Source organism: Podarcis gaigeae, assembly GCF_964106915.1.
Source record: "Podarcis gaigeae genome assembly, chromosome: 9".
In the NCBI taxonomy this organism is placed as follows: Eukaryota; Metazoa; Chordata; class Lepidosauria; order Squamata; family Lacertidae; genus Podarcis; species Podarcis gaigeae.
The window spans coordinates 66,010,914-66,024,177 of record NC_139685.1 but is presented as its reverse complement, the minus strand read 5'-3'; the positions used below and the strand labels follow the sequence as shown (position 1 = coordinate 66,024,177).

At 46.3% G+C, this 13,264-nt stretch overlaps 1 protein-coding gene across 3 annotated transcripts in view; it reads left to right on the top strand.

The window, feature by feature from the left end:
* The window catches only part of ARHGAP24 (Rho GTPase activating protein 24), a 415,266-nt gene that overhangs the window by 57,216 nt on the left and 344,786 nt on the right, over window positions 1–13,264 (top strand). The window contains exon 1 of one of the 3 annotated variants that reach the window (XM_083756500.1): window positions 4,728–5,331. The exons of the other annotated variants lie outside the window; for them this stretch is intronic. The gene's annotated coding sequence lies outside the window, so the exon portion shown is untranslated. Of the gene's footprint in view, window positions 1–4,727; window positions 5,332–13,264 lie in introns of those variants that run through there. 3 annotated transcript variants of the gene reach the window in all.

The window sequence follows — 13,264 nt, the reverse complement described above, 5'->3', positions numbered from 1 at the left end:
GTTGTTATGGGGGTTAAAGGAGGTGGGAGGGAACTATGGAGAAAACCTGGTATATAAATGCAATAAAATGAATAAGTAAATATGGCAGGCATCAGGCTGGAAAAGGCTTCTTTAAACATATATATATATATATATATATAATTAGATTTTCTTCCAACCATACAAAAGTAAAAATCACCACAACAAAAACATTAATAACAAACACACACACAACTATATGCCAAAACAATTTCAAATCGGTAAATAGGGATTCTCCGAATCCCGTGACTTCCTTACCCTGGTTCCTTCATTTTCCTTTTCAACTGCATATCATCACTATTCCAAAAAAATATTCATCCAATTTTTCCTATTATATCTCTAAAATTACAAGTGTCCTTAAAATCCTGCCGATGTGCTAACTTGTTTACAACACTTTCACATATATACAATAAACATTTCCCATTCTTTTCTGAATTACTTGTTTGCTGAGCTTTCCAGTTTCGCCATTTCGGCGTATTCCATTAACTTGATTTGCCAGTCTTCTTTTGTATATGATGGCGCCTACAAAACTGGCATGCTGTTCCCAAAAGGCTCCTTGCATTATCTCCACTTGCAACTGGAAGAGTCTATTTTATGTTGCCTTCTCCCCCCCCCCTGCTTTTCTTCATCATCTTCTTTTATCTAGTCAGTTTATGTGTTGCCCCTCATTTCTTTCTGTGTAATTGGAAATGCTCCCTGGGGTAGTCTAGCTTTTAAGCAGCAATTTCCTATCCCTTTTTAAACCAGCGGTGTTTTGTGTATTCGTGGGGCTTTCTTGCTCATGCAAAGATGCAAGAGAACAGCTGTGGGGGGGAAACGACTTGTTTCAGGGTTGCCAATTGCCTCCCTCCATAACCTACAGGTTTCCCCCCAGTATGAGCACCTCATCAGAGAGCTAGCTGCCTTGCTCCTTGCTGCTGGAGGTCCTGCCAACCCACTTAAAGGCTTCTTTCTCTTACTTATGTCACTCTGGCAAGGCCTCCCTGGGAGATAGTGGCTGGCAGCAAACCAAGCCTCAGGCAAGCAGAGGTATCCTGCTGCGTTTCGCATCTAATTGCGCAAGTCCCCTCCCTCTTTAGCATGTTATAGACATTCTCCTACTGTTTGCTTTATTCCGTTCAGAGCCTCTGAGCTGCTGTCAAAGTTGTTAAACTATCGGCTGCGCTTAACCAAAGGGGAGCGTTGATGTTCTGCGGAGTGGTGTCAAAACCATACCCTCTGCAGTGTTTACAAGTCAATCAGGGTAGCATGCAGAAGGTCCTAGGTTCAGGCGAAGGAGCAGAGCTCAGTGGTAGAGTATCTGCCTTGTACACAGAAGATCCCAGTTCGATCCCTGGTGTAAGAAATCCCTGGTGAGAATCCTTCAGGCTCCTCCTCATTCTGCTCTGAGAGGTGACACCAGGGACCCTGCGGGACGTAAGGGGCTAGAGCCCCAACTAATGTTGGCAAGGGGAGCCTGACTCCACTTCTTGCTTAATGATTAGGCAAAAAATCCTGCTGCTGTAGTTAAGGATCAATCAATAACATAATGGCTGGCCAAGTTCAACATCCTGTTCTTGCCAGATACCTGTGGGAAACCCGCAAGCTGAGCCTTGCATTCAGAAGTGTTTACTGCTTCAAAGTAGGCAGAATGTTGACATGTGTTTCAATCTAGTTTTTAGCTTATTGTTGATCTTAATTATTCTAGAAAGTTTTAAATGGTTTTCTTTAAAGCACTGATAATTTCATTGTTTTATTCTTTCTGTAAACCATTTGGCGTGATATATGTGAATACAGAATGCATAAATACTGTTTACAGTGGTACCTCGGTTTTCGACCGTCTCCATTGATGAACATTTCGGTTTTCAAACACAGTAAACCCAGAAGTAAATGCTTCGGTTTTCGAACGCACCTCAGAAGTCGAACATGCCACACAGCTTTCGAACTGAGTTTTTCGTACAGTGGTACCTCAGGTTAAGAACTTAATTTGTTCTGGAGGTCCGTTTTTAACCTGAAATTGTTCTTAACCTGAAGTACCACTTTAGCTAATGGGGCCTCCCACCGCCATTGCATGATTTCTGTTCTCATCCTGAAGCAAAGTTCTTAACCCAAGGTACTATTTTTGGGTTAGCGGAGTCTGTAACCTGAAGCGTCTGTAACCTGAGTTACCACTGTATTGAGTTTTCTGTTTTGAGGCTTCTGTATTGAGGTTTTGGTTTTTGAATGTTTTGGAACTTGAACAGTCTTCTGGAATGGATTATGTTTGAAAACCAAGGTGCCACTGTATATACAGACCCTGGCCTTCTTTTAAGGAACTTACAAGATGTTAACTTCACACCAGCACTATGACATAATTTAGAATGAGGAAAAACAACAACAGAACAGACAACTTGGAAGGTGGTAGACTCTCCTTCATGGAAGGTTTTTAAACAGAGCTTGGATGGCCACCTGTCGTGGATGCTTTAGTTGAGATTCCTGCACTGCAAGCAGTTGGACTAGACTAGAGGACCCTTGAGGTCCTTCCAACTCTCCAGTTCTATGATTCTATAAATGGCATGGAACAAAATAAAACTGTGCATTGTTCTGCAGCATCATTTAGTACTAAGCTCTCTGGGAAACTCGACTGGGCTTCACTGGAACCTCCCAGCTTTTCCAAATGTGGCTCAGGGGCCTTGCATGGAAACTAGGGGTCTCTCTAGCCTGGCTCTGGGACATACAAAGGTTCCTGGAGTCATGAAAGTAGATCACATAGGCAGGAGTGGAGTTTGGAAATCTTCCATCAGTGTTTGGAGGAAACGGGCTGCTTTGAGGGGGAGATAGGGCAGTAAAGAGGCAGTGTGGTGTAGTGATTAGAAAGCTAGACTAGGACATGGGAGGCAGGCATTCAAATTCCCACTTGGCCATAATGCTCACTGGGTGACTTTGGGCCAGTTGCAGCCTTCCAGCCTAATGCACCTCAAAGGGTTAAATGATTGGGGGGGGGGAGAGAGAACCATGTTCACCATAGCCAAACTATGGAGCTCACTCCCCAGGAGGCAGTAATTTTTATTTTTTATTAAAGATTTTCTTGATCAAAAGTGTTTGCAATGTCTCTCTCTCGTATTCCCCCCCATGTAACATTTTTACAAATCAGTTTTATTTGTTGAAACATTAGGAAGAAAAGGGGGAAAGAGGTGGAGGGAGGGGAAATGGGGTGGGGTGGGGTCAGGTGGTGATGTTTCTATTTTACTTACTTTCTGTAGGGTTTGGTGTCAGTGTTGCTTGTGCAGGTTCTTTGCTGTTCACTTGTGTTCCTTTGGTGGTGAGAGAGGCAGTGGCGTAGCGTGGGGGGTGCAGGGGGGCCGGCCGCACTGGGTACAACATTTGGGGGTTAGGGTTAGGGGGCGCAAATCAACGGGTTAGGGGGCGCAAATTACTTGCCTTGCCCTGGGTGTTGACAACCCACGCTACGCCACTGGAGAGAGGTTGGGGTTGGCCCAGGGTGTGGCTGTTCATTTGTGGTTGGCTGTGGTGATCTTTGTTTTCATGTGTGAGTGGGGTGGGTGGATGTTTTGGATCAGGTTAGCCATATTGATTTGTATGCTGTTGGTGGATTTTCGTCCTTGTCTTGTTGGGCTGTGTATGTGATAAAGGGGAGCCATACCGGGGTGAAGGTGTCTTCTTCTATTTGTCCCTGTGTCAGTTTCAGTTTATTGGTTATTTTTTCTGTTTCCCATACTATTTGGTACCGTTGGTCCCCAGGAGGCAGTAATGACCACCAGTTTGGATCACTTTAAAAAAGAAGATTGGACAAATTCATGGGAGAGAGGCTTCTAGCTGTGATGGCTATTCTCTAACCTCCACAGTTGGAGGTCAATGCTTACGAATACTAGTTTCTGGAAACCAGAAACCAGGGGAGAGCATTGCTCTGGTGCTCATGTTCTGCTTTCTGGTTTCCCACAGGCACCTTGTTGGCCACTGTGAGAACAGGATGCTGGCCTTGGTGGGCCATTGGCCTGATCCAGCCAGTGCTGGATTAAACCTTGTGGATGTCAGTCAAAGGCAGTCAAAATCTCGGTCCCTCCTCGTGTGTGTGTTCCAGTGGAATAACATTGAACCAAGCAAGCTTGGTTGTAATTTTCTTTCCAGATCAAATCACAATTATTTTGATCTATTGTCACAGGGCCCCTAAAAGGTGTGGTGCCCCTAGGACGGTGACTACTCTGTCTATTTAGTAATCTGGCACTGGATCCAGCAGGCTCTGCTGATGTTCTTCCTATTTTGACCTCCATGGACGAAACAGACCCTCCAAGTGCCCCAATTTTCCAGGGACAATCCTAGATTTACTGAAGCCATCCCAATTTCTGATTTGATCCCAGAATGTCCCAGTTTTCCTTAGGACATCCCTATTTTCATTGGGGAAATGTTGGAGGGTATGGAGTTATGCAACCCGCAAGCCAAGGAGATAATTATACAACCTTTAGAAGACATCTGAAGGCAGCTCTGGATAGGGAAGTGTTTTTTAAAAAATGTTTTATTATGTTTTTATATACGTTGGAAGCCGCCCAGAGTGGCTGGGGCGGGGTATAAATAGTACAATTATTATTATGGGATAGGATGTCCCTATTTTCATCGAAGAAACGTTGGAGGGTGTGCGGGAAAGGTGGGATCTGAATGCAAGGAAACAAGCTGTTAAGAGGAAGCTGCCCAGCAGCCGGAGTGGAGCTCCACGGCGAAGGGATGGGGCCATTATTGGAGCTCGGCGCGCAGCTGAGGGCGCCGCGCTTCCCGGGGTTCCAGAGATACCGGAGGCGTGAGCTGTGCGGCTAAGAAGGGATCCTCGACAGGGCAGCCTGCGCGTCGAGAAGCTCGCCAGCTGCCGAGTGAAACCTGAAACCAGCTCTCTCCCTCTCCGCGGAGGGCTGGCCCGGCGCGCTCCCCTGCCTCTCGTGCGCGCTGGGTGTTATTGGCACATTTTTGCGCACGGCTGCCCGTTCCAGATCCCAGGACTATTACTACTTCAACTTCTTCTTTTTCCTCCTCTTGGGTCTCTTTTCAAGTGAGGGTCCTCGGATGGTTCGCAAGTGGTCTCGGCGCTGAACCGGGAGTCTCAAGGAGAAGAGCGAGAGCTTTGCGCAACAACAGTTGTCAGCTGAATTTAGCCTCCGATTTCCTTTTTGAAACTGCACGGAGTTAACAGAGAAGTTCACAGATTTGAATATCCGCGTGAGCTTGAGAAACGTCAGGGCTTTTCACTCACTCACTCACTCACTCTCCCCCACTTGGTTTATGGTGGCGCTTCTAGTTGGGAACTGTTGCTGTTGCTGCGGATCCGTCGCGGAGGCTGTGAACAGGGTAGGTGGCGTGGAAATAGCGTTGGTGAGAAAAGTGCAGCAAAGGGGGATGATCTTCTGACAGGTTCTTAGCACGGGCCAGGAAGCGGCAGCAACGACAGCAGCTGCCGGATAATGCCCCTTTTGTCTTGGAGAAGCAGCTTAAAGGATTCTACTGGGGGATGAGGAACTTAAGAACGATTGCACCTCGCCTCCCGGAGGTTAAAAATAGAATCCACGTTTAAACTTTGGGGAGCGGGGAGAGCAATCTCTCTACAATCTTTTTGCGTCCTGAAATTCCCACCTTAGCAATGCTTGCTCTGATTTGAAAAGAGCCTCTGTAGTAAAAGGCTTTCCGACCCCACCAAGATCATTAGGTTAGACGGTCTAATAACCCCCTTTGACAGCAGAAATCCCGAGGAATCTTAAATCTACACACAACAGCATGGGAATTATAGCAAATTTTCTTCTTAGATCTCCATAATAACTGCAGTGCAACGCATTTGCTAAGAAAGAATGAATAAGTAGACTTTTCTGTGTAAGGTGATTATTCTGAGATGCAGTTGGATAGTAAAAAAAGTATCTGCTTCGAGTCAATGAAGAATGGTTCCTTAGTGATTTCTTATATCATTCTGGCTGCCTTAGGATATCCCAGCAGCAAAATCCTATGCATGTTTGCTCAGAGTATAAGTCCCACGGTGTTCAGCAGGGCTCGCCCCACAAGTGTGCATAGGGTTGCAGTTTGCTTTGCTACAGTGTGGTTTGGTTCTGCCTATATTTCTCTAGTCTCAAGGAGAAGCAGAAATGCAGACAGGGAGATTTCTTAAAAGAGGCTGTTCTCTCCAGCTTAATTTGAATCTTGTGATACTTACCACTGCAGAAAAATAAAGCACGTTGCCAGATACCCTGAGCTCCCTCTCCCTAAAGCTTTTCAACCTGCTGGTGGTCATTTTCCTTTCTAAGACTTTCAGGAAATCCTCCTGAAGGGGAACACTCATTTGCTTGTGCTTTAGTTTGGTTACATCTTTTAGAGCTGCTCCCAAAATGCTTCCATTGGATGCTTCCATATTATCACGGCTACCTTTCCCTTTAAGGCCGTTACACTTGGCTTGTCCTAGGCTTCAAGGACCACCTTGAAGGACCGCAGTGCTCCAAGAACTGGCCCCTTGAGCATCAGCTCACAGGGACGTCTGGACACAGTTGCTATTGAGGTGCCGCAAGCTGATTTGTATAGGAAGCTGTTTTATTCCGGTCCATCAAGCTCAGTATTGTCTAGACTGACCAGCCGGCAGTGGCTCTCTTGCAGTTTGTGTTAGGGATCCTACCTGGGGATTCTAGGGTTGGCAACCTGGAACATTAGGTTTGCAAAGTTAGATGCTCTGACACTGAGTAGCATTTGGGGAGGGGGGTGAATTTTGCTTGCATTTTAATGAGAAACTACCCAACTTGCACTTTTTGAGCCGATGCACAAAAATGATGCCGCAGAATTCTCACTCCTGCAACTTTTGATACAAAGTTTTTCAGCCAGAAATGTGTACAAAAAGCTGCATGTTTATTTACATTAAATTTCTATACCGCACTATACCCATAGATATCAGGGTGGTTCACATTTGGGGTAAGGATGTGTTAAATGTATATAGCAGTGAAGATAAGGTACCAAAATGCATTATGTTAGGGAACTGCTTGCAAAAAAAATGGGGGGGGGGGGGACGACGACGACCACAAGCAGTTAAGAGAAATTCACACTAAAATGCTGGTGAGTTTCCATGAGGATTAATAAATAAGTAAATCACAAAATTGCTATAGAAATGTGGGAAACTCCGCTTTAAGATTGGAAAAATTCATCTATTCCTCTTGCTGAGCTACAGAACTGGATTTGTTACAAAACAGTTTTCAGATCCCTGGCCAGGACGCTCATGGTCCTTCGCTGAAGACAAAGCAAGGGCTGTTTCATACTTTAGGACAGTTTGCTGCGTTTACACTCTTAAGGCAGGGGGTGAGGGGGACCTGTGTCCCTTCTGATGAATGTTGGACTACAACTCCCATCAGCCCCAACCAGCATGGACAATGGCCAAGGATGGTTGGAGTTGTAGTCCAACATCTGGAGGGACACAGTTTCCCCATCTTAGTGGATTGCAGAAAGTGTGACGGGAAAACATGAATGTGAGGTCTGCAAAGGTTACAGTTTATTGAAATGCAAACAATTTATAATGAACTTAAACCAAGCAGGCGGGTCAACATTTTTAAAAGGGTAAAGTATAGATTTGAAAAAGAGATGATGGGGATGGGACAGGAAGAAAGGTGTATCTCAAGGCCAGACTGGACGTGTTGTCATTCATGAAATGAGCAATCTCTGGTGTCTCAAATTACAGTGGTGATTCCAAAATCCTGCGCCCCTCGCCTCTCGCCTTCCAGTGGATGTAATAGTTGTGGCGTTCCAGAAGCTTTGCACCCAGTGCAATTGCACCTGTTGCATTCTCCTAGCTCCACTTTTCCGTGGGGCTTCTCAGCATCTAGCCCCTGGTGGTGAGAGGGCTTAACCCTTTGTTCCCCACTGCCACACCAATCCTGCTCACACACCCTACAGCTGCCATTTGCATCAATAGAAAGCCAAGTTTCTATTGACATGAGCGGGAGATTTCCTTACCATGCAAATGCCAGGTGCCGAAGGCCCAATCTGGATTGGGACCATAAGAAGGGACCCCACCATCAGGCCTCACCATGACAGCTGCTTGCTGTATTTAAAAAATAATAATCCACAAAGTTGCTAATTGCACAAATGATGAGAGACCTAAGAAGTCCTGGCAAGGTTGCTCCTTCTTCTGGGACAATCCCTAGCATGTAGCTTTCTCCTGAAAAACACCTGTAGCTGTAACTATGCAAAATATGCGCCATTTCCAGGTTGTTGTTGTTTTTAAACGGCGGTGGGCTGTTTAATGCAGCGCTGCTGTGGTGCAAAAATGAGCAAAAGGGGAAGTGGTTCATAGCAGGTGGCAGAGAGCGATTTGCATGCCATGCCGCCGGTGCCCTTCCTGTTCGGCTGTTTGGAGTTCATGGGGGCTCTCACTTCACACATATCTTCCCCAGCCTAGGCTGACCATCTGGCCTTCTGAAGTACCCATTATCCCCCAGAGTTATTAATGAACTGGTATGCTCATTAATACTCCCTTGCTCTCTGTGACGTGAATGAGAAAACACTGCTTGGGTGAAGCTGTGCTACACCTGGCACCCCAAGATTGGCATTTCAATGCTCTTAAAACATTCTTTTGCATCTGAGCATGGATGCCCTTTAAATGTTCTCCTAGCATGTCAGATCCGCAGCTCCCACATGGGTGGGGAGAACAATTAAAGGACCCCTGTGCTGTTCCAGCGTTTCAGATTAAGGGCTCCCCTCCCTCTTTCAATTTTTCTTTCAACCCGCCCTCCATATGTGAGGGTCTCTCTGTTCACTGCATGGCATTCCTGCCTGGTCTATTGCTGTGTGTTCCAATTAGAACAGGTGGCTGCTGCTCTGCTTCGCCATCGAAAACATGGAGGCATTTTAATAAAAATTTACATTACTTACAGTGGCCGCCCTTGGGAAGAGCAGGAGCTGGAAAAGACAACTGTGGAGCATCTGCCCGGCGATACTTAATTATCTGCAAACCCGCCCCCCCCCCAACTAAAATAAAACACTGTCTAATGGAGGCTCCAGCATCAAGCTCTTCCTGGTTGCCTGAGCGGCATTAATATGTGAGTGGGCATTTAACTAGAGGAGATGTCTTCCTATAGCGGTGTAACAAAGCTGTAGAGTTCTACTCCCTTGCTGGCTTTCCAGGAAAGCCCAGGAAGGAAACTGTCAAGGATGTTAGAAATTTTCTATTCAAATTGATGTCTTTAGCTGCAGAGGTTTTCCAAAGTGCAGGCAGCAGTTCTTCTGCTATGCAAGCCCCTTTGAAATGAGTGGGAGCTGGGCAAGAGGTGGGTGGTGCGCAGGAAGCCTCCTTCAACTGGGTCACACTCTACTGAGCCATGTGCCCAAGTGTTGTCTTTTAATGAATGGAAATGGCTCTCTGGAGACCATCAGAACGGATGAAGTTGCCTTCATCAGACCGTAAGTAGAGCCCGTTGCATGAGGTCAATGGCCCATCTAACTCTGGATCCTCTTCTCACTTAAAGGACACAGGTGGCGCTGTGGTTTAAATCACTGAGCCTCTTGGGCTTGCAGATCAGAAGGTCAGCAGTTTGAATCCCCACGACGGGGTGAGCTCCTGTGGCTCTGTCCCAGCTCCTGCCAACCTAGCAGTTCAAAAGCATGCCAGTGCAAGTAAATAAATAGGTACCACTGCAGTGGGAAGGTAAATGGCTTTTCTGTGCGCTCTGGTTTCCGTCATGGTGTTCCGTTGTGCCAGAAGCGGTTTAGTCATGCTGGCCACATGACATGGAAAGCTGTCTGTGGACAAACGCCAGCTCCCTCGGCCTGAAAGTGAGATGAGCGCTGCAGCCCCATAGTTGCATTTGACTGGACTTAACTGTCCAGGGGGGCTTTACCTGTTCTCACAGTGGCCAACCAGATGCCTGTGGGAAGAGCACTTTCCCCTCCTGCCATTTCTAGCAATGGCTATTCAGAAGCATTACTGACTGCAGACGCAGGGCACAGACATCATGGCTGGTAGCCATCAACAGCCTGTTCCCCCATTCCTCTTTTGAAATATTCCAACATGGTGGCCATCACTAACTCTTGTGGGACTGGGAGCAAGCAAGTTCCATAGCCTACATGCTGCATGAAAATGTAATGTAATGTACTGAGCTGAATCCTAGAACAATAGGATCCAGAATGTAGCAGTCTGATTGATCTACAGGAGCCACCCAATCCAGCTCCAGGTGGAAGTGAATCAGCGACCTGATTGGCCAGCAGGAGAAGCTAATCAGGTTCCTGGATGAAGTGAATCAGCAACCAGATTGGCCTGCAGAGGCAGCCTGGAATTAACCAATCATGTGGGGCCCATTGTGTAAATAATGTATATATAGCTAGGCGTTTTGGGGAAAGTTTCATTCATTGCTACTATGAGCTGAATAAAGAGCATGAAATTCACACTCGACTCCGAGTATATTTCACGGACCAATTGGTCCCTCTAGCTCAGTATTATTTAGATGGCTGTGGATTTAACTTGACACCTCTTGCATGCAAAGCATCTTCCTTACAGCTGAGCAGCATCCCTTCCCCACAGGGCTATTGCATTTCGTTTTCAGAATAACCCTGTGAGGTAGGCTGGGACAAGATCGTGCAACTAGGCCAGGGGCACCCAGTGAGCATCAAGGCCAAGCAAGGGGTTTCAAACCCAGGACTCATCTGTCTAAATCCCCAGACCCACCCACTTCATTGTAAAGTGGCTTTTATTTAGAGGTGATTCAGACAATTATTTTTGAATGGGTTAAAGGCGGCTTCCTGATTTGGCATGCTGGACCAGCCTTGTGTTTCTTTTCATGTTTGCTCATGTTGTGGCCAGAAAAGCAGGCCAATTTGTGATGTGAAAAGCATTGGCATAAACATCGAAGAAGTTTGCACAAAGCTGGTTCAATCCATCAAAATCAAATGCTGCAGGGAAGACGATCTACTTGTTCTGATTGATTGGCTCATCTGCCTTCTGCATTCCAAGCTATGACCGGCATGCATTTTCTCATATGCACGGGGCTTTACAGTTCTGCCCGTGCAGCCATCTGTGTTCATCCGACCTCCATGTCTTGGCATACAACTTGTGTGCACATAGCCCTCTTTGCAAGATCAGAGGTCTTGCATTTTGCAAGGTAGCTAGCTCATAGCTGTCAACCTTCCCTTTTTATGCGGGAAATTCCCTTATTCCAGTGCTGTTTCCCGCTGCTTCCCACTGCTATCCCGGATTGTTAGATATCCCGTAGACTGTCCCTGGGACAGGTAAGGCTGCTGATCCCTTATTTTCAAATCTGAAAGTTGACAGCTGTGACCTAGCCACATATTCTCAGGTTCCATGAATGAGTGGAGGTGGGCCAACAGCCATCAGGGCTTTTCCCTACTCATGGTAGAGATATGCAAATCCCACTTAGCTCAAAGTGTAAATGGACTAGCAATTATGAGCAGCATGTGTGAAGGCTAAAAAAGAAAGGGGGGAATTTCCCCCCAAGAATTCTAAACTGGCTCACAATTATTTAATAGTTTTGACTCATTCATATTATTGTACTGCCACTTGGGCATTGTGTATGTGTGCAGAGGAGAAAGTGCATTGTCTAGGCAACTGTTTGGACACTTGGCTTTGCAGCTGTTTGCAAATGACCTCCTGAAATTCCCCACCCAAATTGTGACCAGAGCCTTGAAGTGGGGAGCAATTTCACCTAATCATTCTACTGGGAGCAGTGGCGTAGCGTGGGGGGTGCAGGGGGGGCCGGCCGCACCGGGCGCAACATCTGGGGGTTAGGGTTAGGGGGCGCAAATCCACGGGTTAGGGGGCGCAAATTACTTGCCTTGCCCCGGGTGCTGACAACCCACGCTACGCCACTGACTGGGAGGATAAACTCTCCTATAGTTTCTTGGTGGGCTGGGGCCACTCTCACCAATAGCTGTGGCAGAATAGCTTGTTACCATTTCCCTAAGATGTGGGGTTTGGGGTTTTTTTGCGAGGGAAGGGGAGGATGCTGTCATTGTAACACGTAGCAGCATCAGCTGTGAGGGCAGTCTGAGCAACCTTTTAACACTACGTTCCAGAGATGTTTCCAGGCCACTGTGGGGAGAAAAGTTGGGGAGCCCACCATGAAGAAGGGGCAGAGATAATTCTGCCAAATTGTCTTATTTTTCAAGGCGATGAGCAAAAGAAAAATCTCAGCTATTTTCTAACAGAAAAAAAGCTTCCTGAGTTGTTGTTGTTGTTTTGACTCCATTCTACTTTGCTTTCTTCCATATATATTATGAAGCTTTGCACCATGACGGATTGATTTTTACATTTTTTTGGAGCGGGGCAGAATCCTAGGTTGGTTTACTCTTTGTTAGCTAAGTCTTTCCTCTTTAAATAGTGAGACTTTGAGGTTTATGCTATTTCTTTCTTTGTTTATTATGTTTAATTTATAGGGGGAAACAGAGTAAGTGGTGACATGACAGAAGTATATAGGCCTATGCCTAGAGGAAGTGGATCGAGAAACGTTTTTCTCCCGCTCTCAGAACACTGGAATACATGGACATCCCATAAAACTGAATGTTGGAATGTTGAGGGCAGATAAAAGAAAATGCAGTGGTACCTCGGGTTACAGACGCTTCAGGTTACATACACTTCAGGTTACAGACTCCGCTAACCCAGAAATGATACCTCAGGTTAAGAACTTTGCTTCAGGATGAGAACAGAAATTGCGCAGCAGCAGCGGGAGGCTCCATTAGCTAAAGTGGTACCTCAGGTTAAGAACAATTTCAGGGTAAGAAATGACCTCCAGAATGAATTAAGTTCTCAAGCTGAGGTTCCTCATACAATGCATGGCTAACCAGTGCTCCCCCAGGAAGCAGTGACAGTTACCAACATGGACAGTTGTAAAAGAGAGTTGGATAAATTCATGGTGATCAATGGCTACCAGCCATGATGGCTGCGCTCTGGCTCCTTGGTTAGAGACAGCAACACTTCTGAATACCAGTTACAGGAAACGGCAGGAAGGGGCGAGTGCCTTGTGCTTAGGTTCTGCTTGCGTGGATCTGACTGTATTGCAAGAATTAAATGCCACTCAGGAACATGGAAGATGTTTTTCTTGCAAGCCTGTAGACAGTTCCTTCTGCAATTCAGCAAGCTGTTGGATGACTCCTCTGCGTATGATGGTAAACAGCTTTCGGAACAGCTGACCAACTGTGTCGATGGTGGGAAGCCAAATGACACTGACCTGCTATTGAAAAAATGCATGAAAACAAACATTCGTTCTTGCCAGGGGCTGTTCTCAACCTTCCAGAAAGGCTAGACTAACCATGA